Raw genomic sequence first — 16,227 nt, 5'->3', positions numbered from 1 at the left:
GAGTCTGGAAACAGGACTTTCTTCCTCAATTAAAGAACAGCTCAGGGTCTGGGGAACTTGAACACAGATCAAACCCACAACCATCAAAAGAAATGCTGTGGTTGACCCAGTTGTTAAACCTTTCCCCAAGGATGGGGAAACACTGTCACTCCAGGGAGATGAAACAGTGATTATGCTGTCCCTGCAGGACTATAGACAATCCATCAAAAGCCACGCTTGGACAAACAAAACCTTTCTCCAAGATTCTTCAGTGACTGAGAATCAATGTCACGAGCCCAGCATCACTCCCAAGTTGGTTAAGGGCTGCGGTGCCTCGGGATCCACAGCCCTTATTTGTGGTGTCTAATAGGTGTCTCTCCAGTGTCACTATTACAGATTCCTTGCCTGGAGAATCCCAGGGAAGGGAGAGCCTGGTGGGCTGCCGTCTATGGGGCCACACAAGGTCGGACATGACTGAAGAGACTCAGCAGAGTAGAAATAGGCGTCTCTCAAGTGCCACTGTTACAGAAGCACTTGTTGACTTCTAGCTGGAAGCACCTTGCAGAAACTATTAGTGCAGTGGGCAACAGCGTAGGTGCAGGACCTTCACCACATCATTACTGTTATTGTTGTTATTGTTAATGACCTAAATCTCAACTAAGAACAGAATGTCAGACACTTCCCTGAAGGTCCAGTGACTGAGACTCCATGCTCCCGACACAGGGGACCCGGGATCGACCCCTGGTCAGGGAACCAGATCCCACATGCAGCAACTAGGAGTTCTCATGCTACAGTGAAGATCAAAGATCCTAAGTGCCGCAACTAAGTCCCAGTGTAGCCAAGTAAATAAATAAAAACAAATATATATAAAAAGAGAACAGGATGCAGCATTCACGGGTGGGGTCCTCATCTTGGCTCTCTCCCTGCCCAGCTGGCTCTCCTGAATGTGCTCATTAATGGCAGTCGTTTTGAGGGTCTAAACAGTGCTTTCCAAACCTGTCTACATTGGAATCACCTGGAGAGATTTTCAAACTCCTGATGCCCAAGCCACACCCAGGTGGATGATATCCAAGCCTCTGGGAGTGAGACCAAGGGGTCAGTAGTTCTCAGACCTCCTCAGGTGATTCTGATATGCAGCTATTTTATTTTTCAGCAATAAACCTGACATACTTTTAATTAAACTATCCCTTCAATTTTAAAAAATGCAAAGAAAATGAACATGTTTAAAAATGCCCTTATTTACAAGTTAGTACACTTTTTACTTTGACATTCAGGCTTTCGTAGACAGCTTTCAGCATTATTACTTTTTGAACCATTAAATTATTTTCATTCTTCCCTGTCACAGGGAGTTAACAGTGATGGACTTAAGACACATTTTTTTCCCCTTTTTTTTCCCCCCTCTTTTTCTCTAACCAGAAGCTTGGAAGACCACAAGGAAGAAAAAAAAAAAAGATCTGTTATACATGATAAAGTTGTCAAGAAATGTCTTATTCCTAGAAAAGAAACTTTTCATCTGTTGAGCTTTTGAAACTGTGAGCTTTTGAAGCTGAGAAGCATGGGTCTGAACACAAGGCCAGGGGCCACACCTGTGGGCTCTGCTTCCAAGGCAGCAACCAAGTGGCCTAGGCCTGCCCTCCACCACCTACTGTGGGAACTCCGAGCAGTCGCTCAACCTCCAGGCTTGTTCCCTCCTCTGTACCGTGGAGAAGAGCAGGCCCCACCCATCTCACAAGGTTGGTGTAAAAGACAAAACCTGTGAAGCTCTCCACAGCTTCACTTGTGAAATGCTACGCTAACCACACGAAGAGCTCTGTCATCTCCTCCCATCCTGTGGCATCATTAGTTATTTCTTCTTCTCCACCTTAGAGTGCTCATCTCTAAGCTCCGCTTTAGAGAAAAACACAAAACCTTGCCCCTAACACTCCCTACCACGGAAGGGGGTGGAAGGAAAGGAAGGTCACTGCCTCAGAGCAGCCTTGCTTGACCACCTTCTTCAAACTAGCTATTTATTATCATTTTCTAACTCAACATCTAGGCCTTCATAGCCTTAGTAGTAGGGCTACTTCTTAGTAATAAGAATATACCTCATTTTTAAGATTTGTAAATGAGTAACATCAATAACAAATGAAATAATAGTTTTTATTTACTTGCTCATTTTTAACATGCATCTTTGTCTTTCTCACCCTGGTCTAGTCTGTTAGCTCAATGAGAATCAGAACCACATCCATCCTAATCCTTGGCACTTCACACTGTTACAGGTGTTGAATGAATGTTTATGGAAAGAATGAATAAATAAATGAGTAAATTCGGCACCTACTAGCTCACAGCAACTCTAGGAGGTAAGCAACATTATGCCCATTTTGCAAATGTAGACCTCAAGGCCCAGAGAAGACCCATAATGTCCCACACGGCCGGTGGCAGAGAGCTGGGTTTGCTGTCTGTCTCCAAGACTGAGCTCCTGGCAACACCCCAACTGATAGCTCCATGTAGGGCCTTCTTCCAGAATCCTTCAAAGGCCTGGATCCCCAGAACTGGACCAGAACCCGAGACTACCTGCTAACCACCCCCCTGACCATTAATGAAGCCCTCACGCTCCCCTAGTTCTAACGGAGCACTCAATGGCCTGTTTTGGTTCAAACACCCCTTTGACTCTCAGTGGGGCAGTAGCCTCTGACTTCATTCCTGAAAAACCAAACTCCCTGGAATGAATATTGCTGTTGACTGGGAGAGAGCTGGAGGAAGCAAAAGGGGATGAGGATGTTTATTTCAGAGAAGAGAGACAAAAGTCTGGACACATGTGATCATCAGATCAAACAGCCTGCTCACTCAGATAAGTGGGTGGATGGAAGATGCCCTCATCTCTGCCAGAGGCAAGATGAGTAGATGCTGAGTGATAGGCAAGGCGAGATGAGAAAGAAGCCACATTGGGTAGCTCTGCTTGGCAAAGAACCATGGACCAACAGCAGAGCCTCCTGCCCCGTCCTTCGGTATTGGGAAGAGCACCCTGAGAAGTCTCCAAGAGGCCAGTGGCTTTTGCCCAGTTTTACTTAAAACTGATCAAAATCTTTATGGAGTGAATTTTGAAAGAGCACCAGCAAAAGTTCCCTGAGCTCACTGGATTAGTAAGTCCCCTACCTACAAACGAGTTCCATTCCAAGAGCGTGTTCATAAGTCCAGTTTGTTCATTAAGTCCAACTAACACAATCAGCTCTATAGTACTGTAACAGATGTATCATACTTTTCCCACAAATAATACACAAGAAAAACAAAAATTAACACACTTTGAATCTTACATTTTGCATCTTGAAAAGTCCAGTAGTACAGCACAACCTTATGGAAGAAAGTGAAGAAGAACTAAAGAGCCTCTTGATGCAAGTGAAAGAGGAGAATGAAAAGTTGGCCTAAAGCTCAACATTCAGGAAACTAAGATCATGGCATCCGGTCCCATCACTTCATGGCAAATAGATGGGGAAACAGTGGAAACAGTGGCTGACTTTATTTTTCTGGGCTCCAAAATCACTGCAGACGGTGATTGCAGCCATGAAATTAAAAGACACTCCTTGGAAGGAAAGTTATGACCAACCTAGACAGCATATTAAAAAGCAGAGACCTTACTTTGTCAACAAAGGTCCATCTAGTCAAGGCTATGGTTTTTCCAGTGGTCATGTATGATGTAAGAGTTGGACTATAAAGAAAGCTGAGCGCCGAAGAATGGATGCTTTTCAACTGTGGTGTTGGAGAAGACTCTTGAGTGTCCCTTGGACTGCAAGGAGATCCAAACAGTCAATCCTAAAGGAGATCAGTCCTGGGTGTTCATTGGAAGGACTGATGTTGAAGCTGAAACTCCAATACTTTGGCCACCTGATGCGAAGAGCTGACACATTGGGAAAGACCCTGATGCTGGGAAAGATTGAGGGCAGGAGGAGAAGAGGACGACAGAGAATGAGATGGTTGGATGGCATCATCAACTCAATGGACATGGATTTGGGTGGACTCCAGGAGTTGGTGATGGACAGGGAGGTCGGGCGTGCTGCAGTTCATGGGGTCGCAAAGAGTCGGACATGACTGAGCGGCTGAACGGAACTGAATGGCACAACCGCTGGCATACAGGGGCTGGCAGTGAGTGAACAAGCAAGAAGAGTTACTGACTGGAGGAGGGAAAGGATGTGGGAGATGGTAGAACTGAAGGATTTTCAACAATAGGAGACGGAGGGCAAGCTGCAATTTCACTCATGCCTGATGTTGATGGCACAGGTTCTGGTTTCTCACGGGATTCAATTCTATCTACTCTCTGGGAAAAAAATGATCCAGCAACATCTGGGTAGCAGCTCCTTTTTCCTCGTCATAGAAGACATGGTAGCACTGGATTGCATTCTGGACGGCTGCTGCAACCTTCATGTACTGTCCTATGCCTCGAAAACTAACGGTGCCTCCTCAAGTGCTTCCCCTTGCCATTTACTGCATCGTGAATCTCTTTGGTTCTTCAGTTACTTCTTCCTCTTGTTTCTCTTAATCCTTTCTCTGGGCCTCTATTTCCATTAGGTGTTCAATGCACATTCGCATCTTTGAAAGTTCACAACTTGAAGGTTCAAATGTAGGGGACTCACTGTACCAGGTGAGACCCTAGAGTGTGCCCAGCACTCAGCAAGGCCCTCAGCCTAAACTTACTGGGAAACTGGAAAGGCAATCAGGACTATGTGGTTCTGGTCTCTTGCAAGCTTGTTGGCAGAGCAAGACCAGCTCAGGTGAAGTGATCAACAGACCAAGCTACATCACCAAAAATTCAAGAATCAAGCAGGTGATATCAGTTCACATGTGATAGGAGGTCAGACAAGAGGCTGAAGGCTGGAAGGTTTCTAGGAAGAGGCCATAGTAAAGTAAGGCTTTGTGTTGTTTTTTGTTCGGTTTGGTTTGATTTTGAACAGCTATTCATGAGTTTCCTATTGGCTGCAGAAACTCACAGGCTAAAAAGCACTGAGTTTCAAGAAGGCAAACTCAGGAAAACAAAGGCTAAATGACACTGCTCCTTGAACTCAGCTGCAGTGGATAAGGAAAATTGAAAGAACCTTGAGAAACAATTAGGATCTCAAGCCACATTTTTCCCGACCTTCTGACCTCTGCTGGGCTGTTACTCCTGCTACCCCTGCTAACAAAGAAAAAAAGCCCAAGAACTGAAAGTGTCTCTTGCTTCCACATCCTCAGCTATTCCCAAAAGCTGCCTGATTCCTGGAAAACAGCCTTTGTTTATTTCTTATGTGAGCAAATACATACCAAGCTGAAGGATGAAAAGCATCGTGCCTGGCTCTGGGGAGACAAAGATGCTTGGAAATGGGGGTGCCAGTGAATACACCGGGTAAAACAGAAGTGATCCAGGGACACCTCCAAGGATCAGGGATGCACCAAGAAAAGAAACAAACTCAGGAGTTCTCAGGGGGAGGAATTTATAAGCTGGTCATTGAGGATGAATAGGAGCTCGCCAGAAAGAGGCAAAGGCATTCAAGGAAAAGGGAATGAGATGCTCAGACGACTCAGGTACCAAAAGCACATGGGCATCTGAGAAACCATGAGTAGTGCTGTGTGTCAGGGTGCCCAGAGCAGACGGGCACAGTGAGTGGGCTTCAAAGGGGAGTAGGGGGGCTCTGTGGCCAGACCTGCAGAATCAGATCAGGTGGGCAGATCATAAGGGCTTTATCTACTTTGCTAAGGAGTTTGTGCCTTTTCCGGCAGGGCCTCTGGGCAACGCAGTGGAGGAGGCCATATAATACTATTCTCCAAGCTGGCTAGAAGTAAAGTAACTCTGCCAACTGTGGGGAGGACAATGGAAGGGAACTGGGGACAGGGAGGGGAAGCAGGGAGGCCAGCGAGATGACTGCGTTAGCACAGATGACAATGATGACGGTGTGTCCTAATCACAGAGGTTGGGACAGTGCAGGGTGCTACACCCCCCACCACCTCCAATTCTCCCGAGCACTCTGCAAGTGTGGAGCGGGGGAGTGCGCTCCTGAGGCTGGATTACAACCTAACTCATCACATCCACATTCAGCAGTGGCACTGGGGCTCCAGTCCAAGTACTGGCTGTCTGCAGACTGTCCCCAGGGGAAGTCAGAGAGGTTCCCTGGATCATGGCTTCTGCTTCCCACTCCTCCGTACTTTACAGGGTAGCAGGGGACAGGATGAAAGGGCTGGACTTGAGACAGGTGACGGGTAGCGGCTGTGGGTCTCGGTGATCATTCCATTAGACGTGGAGACTATGAGCGAAGGTGCCCGAGGGTGGCCGAGGGATGCGGAATGCCACCGGACGCACAGGCCTGAGGACCCTGCAGTCAACCTGGCATCTGTGGTCCCTGCCCCTGGGGAACTGATGGGCCAGGCCGATGGGAAAGATGGGGAACACTGAGAAAGCAGAAGCTTCCTTTCTTGTGAAAAGAGCTGAGCTAGGTGAAAGGTAAGCTCTGGGGTTGAAGAAAGACAGGACCAGAAGCCGCAGGAGTCACAAAGTCCAGAGGTCATCTCCCTTCCTCTTTGGATCCATGACATCCTTCAAGATCTGTCTAGGTCCCTTGTCCACAAAGCCGCCCATGACTGAGCTCCCTGGCCAGCTCTGCCTCCCCACATCCCTCACTGTCAAAGTCAAGTTGTTCACGGTCGTCTCGGTTTGTGCCAGGTCTACATTCCGGGCTAGGCCCGAGCCCAGTTCTGGTCAAGGGTCAGCCTCTGGAAGTCTGGGCCTCTGACAAGGTGCTAAACACAGAAGAGGCCAGGGATGCTTCTGAGATCATACCCTCCAAGGTCCAGCCACAGGCTCCCCCGATCCCAAAGCAAAGCGTTCTGATGAAAACTTTTACAAGCCAAACAAGCAGAAGGTGAAGCAGCAACTGTCTTTTTCTGGAAAAACGAAAATCCTCTTTGGATGGATTTCAGTAAGCCAAAGCAAAGGTATTCATGTACCTGCTTTCCTCAAAGCCAAGTGGCGTGAAGCAACCTTTGGAAAAACAGGGGAAACCAAGAGCTCAGGACCTTGAAAACAGCAACTGATAAAAGCAAGGGCCCAATCTTGCGCCAACCCCAGTGACATTTTAAAGCCCTCAGAGCTCAGAGGAATGCGGCCCTTTCATTGCGACCCTGGAACGTGCTCAGCTCCCTTCCCCCACCCCCATCCCCCCCCCCCCCAAACTGCTCATTTTGGTCTCTTCCTGGTCCTTCAGCAGAGGGAGGGGAAAATAAGCGTGTTGTTCACTGTGGAAACTGTAGGCCCTTGTGCAGGCTTTGCATCCTGGCTCTGTTCAAGTTCAGAGCTGTCTGCTCACGGTCTGACAGCTCATCAATAAGATTCTTGTTCAGGACTCGCAAGGCCCACGCGGAGCTGGACGGGTCAACTGCGCGATTCACTGCCCTCGGCCCAGCCAGGCTCTGTCTCCAGAAGACCTCCTCCCCTGGTTCCGCTCATTCTGAGGCAGTCCCGCTTTGTGGTCACTAGGTTCCCAAACATACATGTCTTCCCAACATGCCAAAAAAGCTGCTCCTCGTGGTTCCCCTGCTGTTTTATGCACGTATTTTTATTTATTCAGCTGCATTTGCTGAAGACCCACAATTCAGGGTGATTTTTCATCCAAACATAAAACTAAGCAGAACTCTTCTTTAAGTATAAAGACATGCATTCCCCTCCGTATCCCATTAGTTCCCAACATGAGCCACTATAGACATATTATCTGCATGAACCCCACTGCTGGAGACCAACTGAAGTCATGAAGCTGGTGACAGTTTCTGTGATATGCAAGGGCCTCAGGTGGGTTGCCATGGAGACCAGAAAATGCCAGCAGATTTCTTCTGATCCTAGAGAATCCTCAAGTTCTCAAGAATGAACTTTTGGGGCTTCCCTTGTGGCTCAGTGATAAAGCATCTGCCTGCCAGTGTGGGAGACAAGGGTTCAATCCCTGGTCCGGGAAGAGCCTGCGTGTCGTGGAGCATCTACGCCCGTGTGCCACAATTACTAAGCCTGTGCTCTGAAGCCCAGGAGCTGCAACTCCTGAGCCCATGTACCTCAACCCCTGAAGCCCTCTTGCCCCAGCCCCCATGCTCTGCAACAAGAGAAGCCACTGCAATGAGAAGCCCGCACACTGCAGCAAAGAGTAGCCCCTGCTCCCCACAACGAGAGAAAAAGCCTGTGCAGCAACAAAGACCAAAACATACATACAGCCAAAAACACATACATTTATCTTTAAAAATAATTATAAAAAAGAAAGAGAATGAACTTTTGGAAAACATGCCCCTTTGCTCCACCTAAAAGGAGATTCCCTCCCCCCAGCCCTTTAAGGAGGTCAAAGCCTCCTTTTTTTTACAAGAGCCAAATGCCAAGTCAACCTTTACCAAGTACCCGATGTACTGGTGGGTATGTGCCAGGCATTGTTGACAGGAAGTGGGTTTCTTTTTTTTTATGGTGGTAATACAATATAACTTCAGGTTTATTTACTTTAGCCACTTTAAAGTTCACAATTTGGTGTCTCAATACCATGCAAATATCACCACCGCTATCTAGTTCCTGAACTTTTTCATCACAAATTCATTAGGCACTGGCTCTCCATTCTTTCCTCCCCCAGATTTATGGCAACCACAATTCTGCTTTCTGTCTCTACGGATTTGCCCATTCTGGATAATTCATGTAAATGCAATTATATAGTATGTGACTTTCTGAGCCTAACTTCTTTCATGATTCATCACGATTTTAAGATCCATCCAAGCTATAGCATGTATAGTATTTCATTACTTCTTATGGCTCAGCAATGTTCCCTTGTATGGATATACCACCTTCTGTTTAACCCTTCATTATTAATGAGGAAGTGAGATCTTATTACACAAAAAAACTTTTTAATTGGGCTATCATTTCTGTACACAGTAACGTCCTCTGTTTTTACTGCATACTTCTATTGTTTTGACAAACACACTCAGCTGTGGCAATTCTCACCACAGTCAAGATGCAGAATATTTCCATCACCCAAAAAGTTCCTTTGTGCCCTTTTGCAGGTGACTCCTTCCTCACTCCCAGGCCCTGGCAACCTGCAGGAGGCTCTCAAGACTGCATGGGACTCCCAAGACTGGAGAATGATGATCCTTTTACTGAACAGAAGGCATCTCAGATTTGTCCACTGTCGTACATGTATGAGAACTCTGTTCCTTTTGATTGCTGTGTAGTACTCCACCCTACAGTTGCAGGAAGCCCATATGTCTCCATAAATTCAAAGGTATCTTCTTTGCTGGGTGCTTTAACACAGACACTGCTGGTCTCTGTGTCCTCACACCAGTTTTTCATGCTCTTGAAGGCACCCTTTTGCTGACTTTCAAGGGCATGACTTGAACACCAAATGGATGACCACTCAGGGCATACAAGCAAAAGGCATACAAAAGACAAAGCAGTGATTCTTACCAAAGGCCGCACACTGGAATCACCTGGGGAGTTAAAAAAAAAAAATATTCCTGATGCCTGGTCCATCCCCAGAGCTTCTTCTGTAATTGCTCTGAGTGTGGTCTGGGCCTTAGGAGTTCTCAAAACTTTCCAGATGATTCTACTATGCAGCCAAGGAGATGAACCACAGAGATAAAGGTGTGATGGTTGCTTCATGAAAAGTCTTTTAAATTTAGAAAACTATGTATAAGAGTCCTTAAAAACAAATCTCCATAGTGCTGCTATATAACTCCATTCTGATTTCACAGGGAGAACTTTCTAGGTTCATGCTTATTACATAAAGTTGTTGTTCAGTCACTAAGTCATATTTGACTCTTTGCGACCCCATGGACTGCAGCACGTTAGGCTTCCTTGTTCCTCACTATCTCCCAGAGTTTGTTCAAACTCATGTCCATTGAGTCAGTGATGCCATCCAACCATCTCATCCTCTGTTGCCCCCTTCTCCTCTTGCCCTCGATCTTTCCCAGCATCAGGGTCTTTTCCAATGAGTCGGCTCTTCACATCAGGTGGCCAAAGTACCGGAGCTTCAGCTTCAGCATCAGTCCTTCCAATGAGTATTGAGGGTTGATTTCCTTTAGGATTGACTGGTTTGATCTCCTTGCAGTCCATGGGACTCTCAAGAGTCTTCTCCAGCACCACAATTAGAAAGCATCATTTCTTTGGCATTCACCCTTCTTTATAGTCCAACTCTTACATCCATACATGACTGGAAAAACCATAGCTTTGACTATGCAGACCTCTGTCGGCAAAGTGTATATAAAGTTAGATACACTTGAAAGTGTTTTTTTTTTTTTTCTTCTAACATCTTTTCCCTTCTGGACAGTGAGGAAGGGAAGTGTGGAAGACAAGAACCAAGAAGTCTTCGTGTTTACACATCACAGAACTCAGTTCTTTGTCCTGCTTGAACAAGTGGGAGTTCTTATCACTGACAATCAGCACCCAGAAGATTTGCAGGCTACCCTCCTCCGTGGGCTATCATTGATCCTGTCTGCTTGGACCTCAGGAGAGTAGCCAGAAATGTAAATAACTTTCTCCAGGATAAATACTCCAGGAGTCTTTATCTCCATCTCCAAGAAACAGCGAGGGGGAGACGGCTGTGCTCCATTTACCAGGGCTATGACTGCATTGCTCCGTGCTGAGCCTGACCTTCAAGGTCAGTCTGTCATCCTTTTTTTTTTTTCTTTTTGCAAGATCTGCCTTTTCTCACCTATCTCGGAGTCTCATCACTTAAACACTTTCTCCAAGAAAAGGCTGCTCTCTGCACTCCCAGATTAGCTGCGTGGGCTTGAAGAGAGTGGACAGATGCTCTGCTGCGGCTTGCACTCCTGGAAAAACAACTCGAGCTGCTCACTGGTGACCTCTCAGATGGAACAAACCTCCCCAAGAGCAGAATTCCAACCCCAGCGACGGAGCCAGCTGGAACCGGAGCCGCTTAGATATGGCCCCTCAGAAATTCACACAGTAACCGCTAAAGACATCAAACTAAGCACAGCAAGGCAGAGAGGCCAAGGACCTGCCAAGGGCCACTTTCCCTCTGCTTCAACCTGCCCAGAAGCACCACCTGGCCACCCAATCCAAAGCAGAGGGGCTATGACTTGGCGATTCTCCCATCTCTAATTTTCTATTTGTCCCATGAATGCAAATCCTTAGTCCCTAGTGAGGCTGAAAGCTCTGAGTAGGTAGGGACCACATCTTCTGGTTTGGTTTCCCCCACTATGAATGACAACCCACTCCAGTATTCTTGCCTGGGAGATCCCATGGACAGAGGAGCCTGGCGGGCTACAGTCCATGGAGTCGAACAGAGTCGGACATGATTGAGCAACTGACACACCACGCTTAAACAGTGCTTTGCTCAAAAGTCGATGCTTGGAAAACATCTGCTAAGCATAAGGCTTTCAGAGACACAGACAGACACCCACCCCCCAGTGAAGGCTCCTCCTGAATTACCTTGCACTGAAAGTATCTGGGCTGGTTTGTCCAGTAGGACTGGGCAGAGGGCTCACCAGTTACAGACCACAATTCAGGTCCTCGCAGTTAACAGCTCTGGAAGGACCACCCAGAGGCAGCCCCTAGCAGCGGACCTATCTCACAACTGGATAACATTCTGCTGGGAGAACGTTCTCCACGGCGCAGGTGGGAAGGGCATGGAGGTGGCTGCTCCCCCAGAGACCAGGAACCTAGGGCTGAAGGAGCTCGACCCCCAGGTCACTCCAGCAGTTCAGGGGTACAGGAGGGCAGGGGCGGGGCAAGCCAGGTTCTAGCAGCCATCAGGGTCCAGGCCAGACAAAGAGGCTTTGGGGCCCAGGGGGCCTTTGTTCCCCTGGCTCAGTTAGGACATTCCTTAAATGCAATCTGCCAGAAGAGTGGCTTCATTCAGACTCAGTTATGCGGGTGGGAGGCGCAGAGGTTCAGCTGGGTGGCTCCCTGCATGGCAAGACCCACAACAACTGGTACAAACCATTTCAGTCTCTGAACGAGGGGTCACTCAAGTTCACTTTGGAAGTATGGGAACTACAGTGTCTAACAGAGAAGAAAAAAAAAAAAAAAAGGCTGGGAAATAACAGTGGTTATCGCTCGGTGGAGGGGTTCTGGGAAATTTTTCATTCCTTCTTTATATCCTTCCCTGTTCATCAACATAAAAGAGCAGTGAGTTATTACACGGAGAGAAGATGCTGCCCAGGGGCTGCTCTGCTTTCGGTTTTGGCTGCAAATTAAGGTTTGGACTTATTCACTGTTGGACAAAAAGAACAGAAACTACAAATGTATGGAAAGAAAAAATAATCACCGTCCTGTTCAGATTTCCTGTTTCTTTCCAGCTTTTGGCAACAGGAATGACACGTATCGGGCTGATACACTAGTGGGGCCTCTTGATCCTGTTCAGGCCTCCACCAGCAAGGTCAAAATCAGCCACAGCAGTCCCATACCACCACCACCTTGACCTTGGGATCAGTCAGCAGTAGGCTGCCCCAGCCTGATCCAGTGCCCCCTGCCCTACATAGTCAAGAGCCCTTCCTTGGGGCTCCAAGGAACTGAGCTAGAGGACAAAGGTCTCCCAGCCCCCCAGCCTCTCTACCTGGCCTGGACCCTGGTGGCTACTGGACCTGAAAATCCTCACATTCCCTGTGAACTGCTGGAATGTCCTGGGAAGCTGGGGCAGAGGTGGGGGGGCGGTGCTCATGTACCTTTTGGAAATGACCCTGATGCTCGGAGAGATTGAAGGCAAGAGGAGAAGGGGATGACAGAGGATGAGATGGTTAGATAGCACCACCGGCTCAATGGACATGAATTTGAGAAAACTCCAGGAGATGGTTGGAGAAGGAAATGGCAACCCACTCCAGTATTTTTTTTATTTATTTTTTAATTGAAGGATAATTACAGAGTTTTGTTGTTTTCTGTCAAACCTCAACAATGAATCAGTCATAGGTATACATATATCCCCTCTCTTTTGAACCTCCCTCTCATCTCCCTGCCCATCCCACCCCTCTCGGTTGACACAGAGCCCCTGTTTGAGTTTCTTGAGCCATACAGCAAATTCCTGCTGGCTATCTATTTTACACATGGTAATGTAAGTTTCCACGTTACTCTCTCTCTCACCCTCTCCTCCCCTCTTCCCATGTCCATAAGTCTATTCTGTTTCTCCATTGCTGCCCTGCAAATAAATTCTTCAGTACCATTTTTCTAGATTCCATATATATGTGTTAGTATGTGATATTTATTTTTCTCTGACTTACTTCACTCTGTATAATAGGCTCTAGGTTCATCCACTGCATTAGAACTGACTCAAGTGTGTTCCTTTTTGTGGCTGAGTAATATTCCATTGTGTATATGTACCACAACTTCTTCATCCATTCATCTGTCAATGGACATCTAGGTTGCTTCCATGTTCTAGCTATTGTAAATACTGCTGCAATCAACAGTGGGATACATGTGTCTTTTTCAATTTTGGTTTCCTCAGGGTATATGCCTAGGAGTGGGATTGCTGGGTCATGTGGTGGTTTTATTCCTAGTGTTTTAAGGAATCTCCATACCGTCTTCCATAGTGACTGTATCAACTTACATTCCTACCAACTGTGCAAAAGTGTTCCCTTTTCTCCACACCCTCTCCAGCATTTATTGTTTGTAGACTTTTTTTTGATAGCCATTCTGACCAGTGTGAAGTGATATCTCATTGTAGTTTTGATTGGCATTTCTCTAATACCACTCCAGTATTCTTGCCTGGAGAATTCCATGGACAAAGGAGCCTGGCAGGCTACAGTCCATAGGGTTGCAAAAAGTCAGACATGACTGAACAGCTACCAGTCACTCATTCGCCAGGAGGTAGTGGAGGACAGAGGAGCCTCCACTATTTGCTTCATGGGACTGCAGAAAGTTGGACATGACTGAAAGACTGAACAACATATACCTTTCGCCCTCAGTTCTTGGTCCAGAGAAAGCAGTGTCCTCCATGCCCTTCCCACCTGTACCAGGTTCCAAATTTACACTGCTTAATCCTAATTCCAAATCATGGCTCAGCCTTGGGTTGGTTTCACCACATACAGGCTGTGTGGCATTTGGAGAGCTTAACTGAGCTCTCTGTGCTTCAGTTTCTCATTTGTAAAATGGGATTAGTCACAGTATCTACATTTCATAGGATTGGTAGAAAGATCACAAAATAACCCCATTAAGTACACATACTAAGGTAAATGTTAGTTGCTGTATGTATATATATGTAAAGTAGCTCAGTCGTGTCCGACTCTTTGCAACCCCATGGACTGTAGCGCGCCAGGCTCCTCTGTCCACGGAATTCTTCAGGCAAGAATACTGGAGTGGGTTGCCACGTCCTCCTCCAGGGGATCTTCCCAACCCAGGGGTTGAACCCTGGTCTCCTACAATGCTGGCAGATTCCTTACCGTCTGAGCCACTGTTAAGTAAATCCTAAATCCCTCCTATAAAATGGATATGGAAGACCCTCCATAAACACACACTCACTCACATACACACATAAACACACTGTAAGTTTAGTAGAACAGTTTCAAAAAAGTGATCAGAAATATCCTTGTTTGTTTTTGCAGGACTACTAAGCTATGTCCTGGCAGAAAGGCAGCAGGGGTAACTGAGGTGGAATTTGGGTTGAACCTCTCTGGAGAACCATATTTCTCGAAACACATAATGCTGAAAATAAATAAGTGAGGGTTTTCCAAGCTTTCCATAGCTCCCCAGTCCAGCTTAAACTGACACCAGAATCCTATGTGCAGAACAAGAGTGAGTGGTAGGCTGTGAATGGAGAGGTGGCTACCAGGTCCTGGGCTTGTTTTCCACCCTGTCTAACCCCAGCCTGGGCAACACCACGTTGAGAGCAACCCAGGTAACATTCCTATGGGAAGAGAGCATAACACCCCTGAAGACAGTGCTCAGTAGGGACAACCCAAGAGTGTGTACAGTGGATCTTACCTACAGTTTTCCTCCCTTCCCAGCATCCACTTGCCCTTCTCATTTGTACCCAAGTTCTCTTTGGGAAACCCTTTTACCCAATTGTATTTGTGTATTATGTAGAAGTAGAAGCCCCACCCCTGACTCCATGGCAGCCACACGACCTTGGAGTTAGCCAGTCAGAGTGTTTCCTTCCCTTAGCCACAGTGATTGGCTTAGATGGCTTCCTGATGAGAGCCAAACCAATGGGCATCAGCCCTAGGACTCTTCCTGGAACTATTTCTTGATCTCTGAGCTGCCAGGATGTCAGTCTGGGGCCATCTTGGCCATTTCCAGGAAGAGCCTCCCAAGGAAGGAAAACAGAGCCTAGATATTCTGACCATTCAGCCCCGACTCTAACTAGCCTTCTCCTCTACCACTCAGTTATGGACAACCAGGACATCCCATTTTTTGATTAAGCCAGATTGAGCTGGGTTCTCCCTCTTGCAAAGGGAGAGTCAACTACCACAGCATATTTTTTTTTTTGAGCCTGGAATCTGGGCCGGCAGTCTGCATATATAGTTTCAGTTCATCCTGCTGGGTAGGCATTATCATCCCCATTTCACAGAGGGGAGACCTGAGGCCAAAGGAGGGTCACACTGTAAATGTTAGGGCTCAGAATCAACAGATCCTTCTGACCTCATACCTAGAGTTTATTCCATTATCCAAGTCTACTTTACATTGGTAAAGATTTGCTTATTACTCCAGAGAGTAGAAATAAAAAACATTCTAATGAAAGCAAAGTGTGGGGAAAATATCCAGTAAGAAAAGTACCTTGAACAGCGTGGGATAAAACGTCACCAAGGCTTGGGCTGAGGGCAGAGACCCATGGACAGAGAGCAGTGAACACAAACTTCTGCCCACCTCAGGAATAAGATGGGAAGGAAAACTGAAAGGGAAATTCCAAAGGCCCAGCGGGTAAAGGAGAGCAGGGCATGGCATCCAGGGGTGGGGAAGGACCTGAAAAAAAGACTTTCACTTATTCCAGGCAACACTGATGGATTTCAAGACAGCCAAGCCCTCCAGGGCAGTCTGATAGGGGAAACAATGGTGGCAGCTGCAACTCTTGGCTCAGGGAGCAGAAGAGCTGGGAAAGAGCTTGCCATCCCCAAACCGACTCCCCAGTGCCAGGGTCAGACCAGAAGGATGGAACAGAAATGGGGAGGGTGTGGTTGTTCAGTTGTGGGAGAGCACAAGAAACAGGTCTGCCTAAAATGGTCCTTACTACTACGAGGCGTGGGGAAGCAAAAGTCTTCACACAGAGGATCGATTTTAATAAAGCTGGCAGGTCTGAATGGCTTTCCAGCTAGACTAGTCCTGCTTCTGCTGGTTAGAACATC

General features: G+C 47.0%; 1 protein-coding gene across 4 annotated transcripts in view; it reads right to left on the bottom strand.

The window, feature by feature from the left end:
• AFAP1L2 (actin filament associated protein 1 like 2) overlaps positions 1-16,227 on the bottom strand; it is a 131,022-nt gene that overhangs the window by 42,563 nt on the left and 72,232 nt on the right. The gene's annotated exons all lie outside the window — the stretch shown is intronic.

This window comes from Cervus canadensis, chromosome 8 (assembly GCF_019320065.1).
Source record: "Cervus canadensis isolate Bull #8, Minnesota chromosome 8, ASM1932006v1, whole genome shotgun sequence".
NCBI classification, from domain to species: domain Eukaryota; kingdom Metazoa; phylum Chordata; class Mammalia; order Artiodactyla; family Cervidae; genus Cervus; species Cervus canadensis.
The sequence above is the reverse complement of the archived record's forward strand: the minus strand, read 5'-3'. Positions and strand labels throughout refer to the sequence as shown.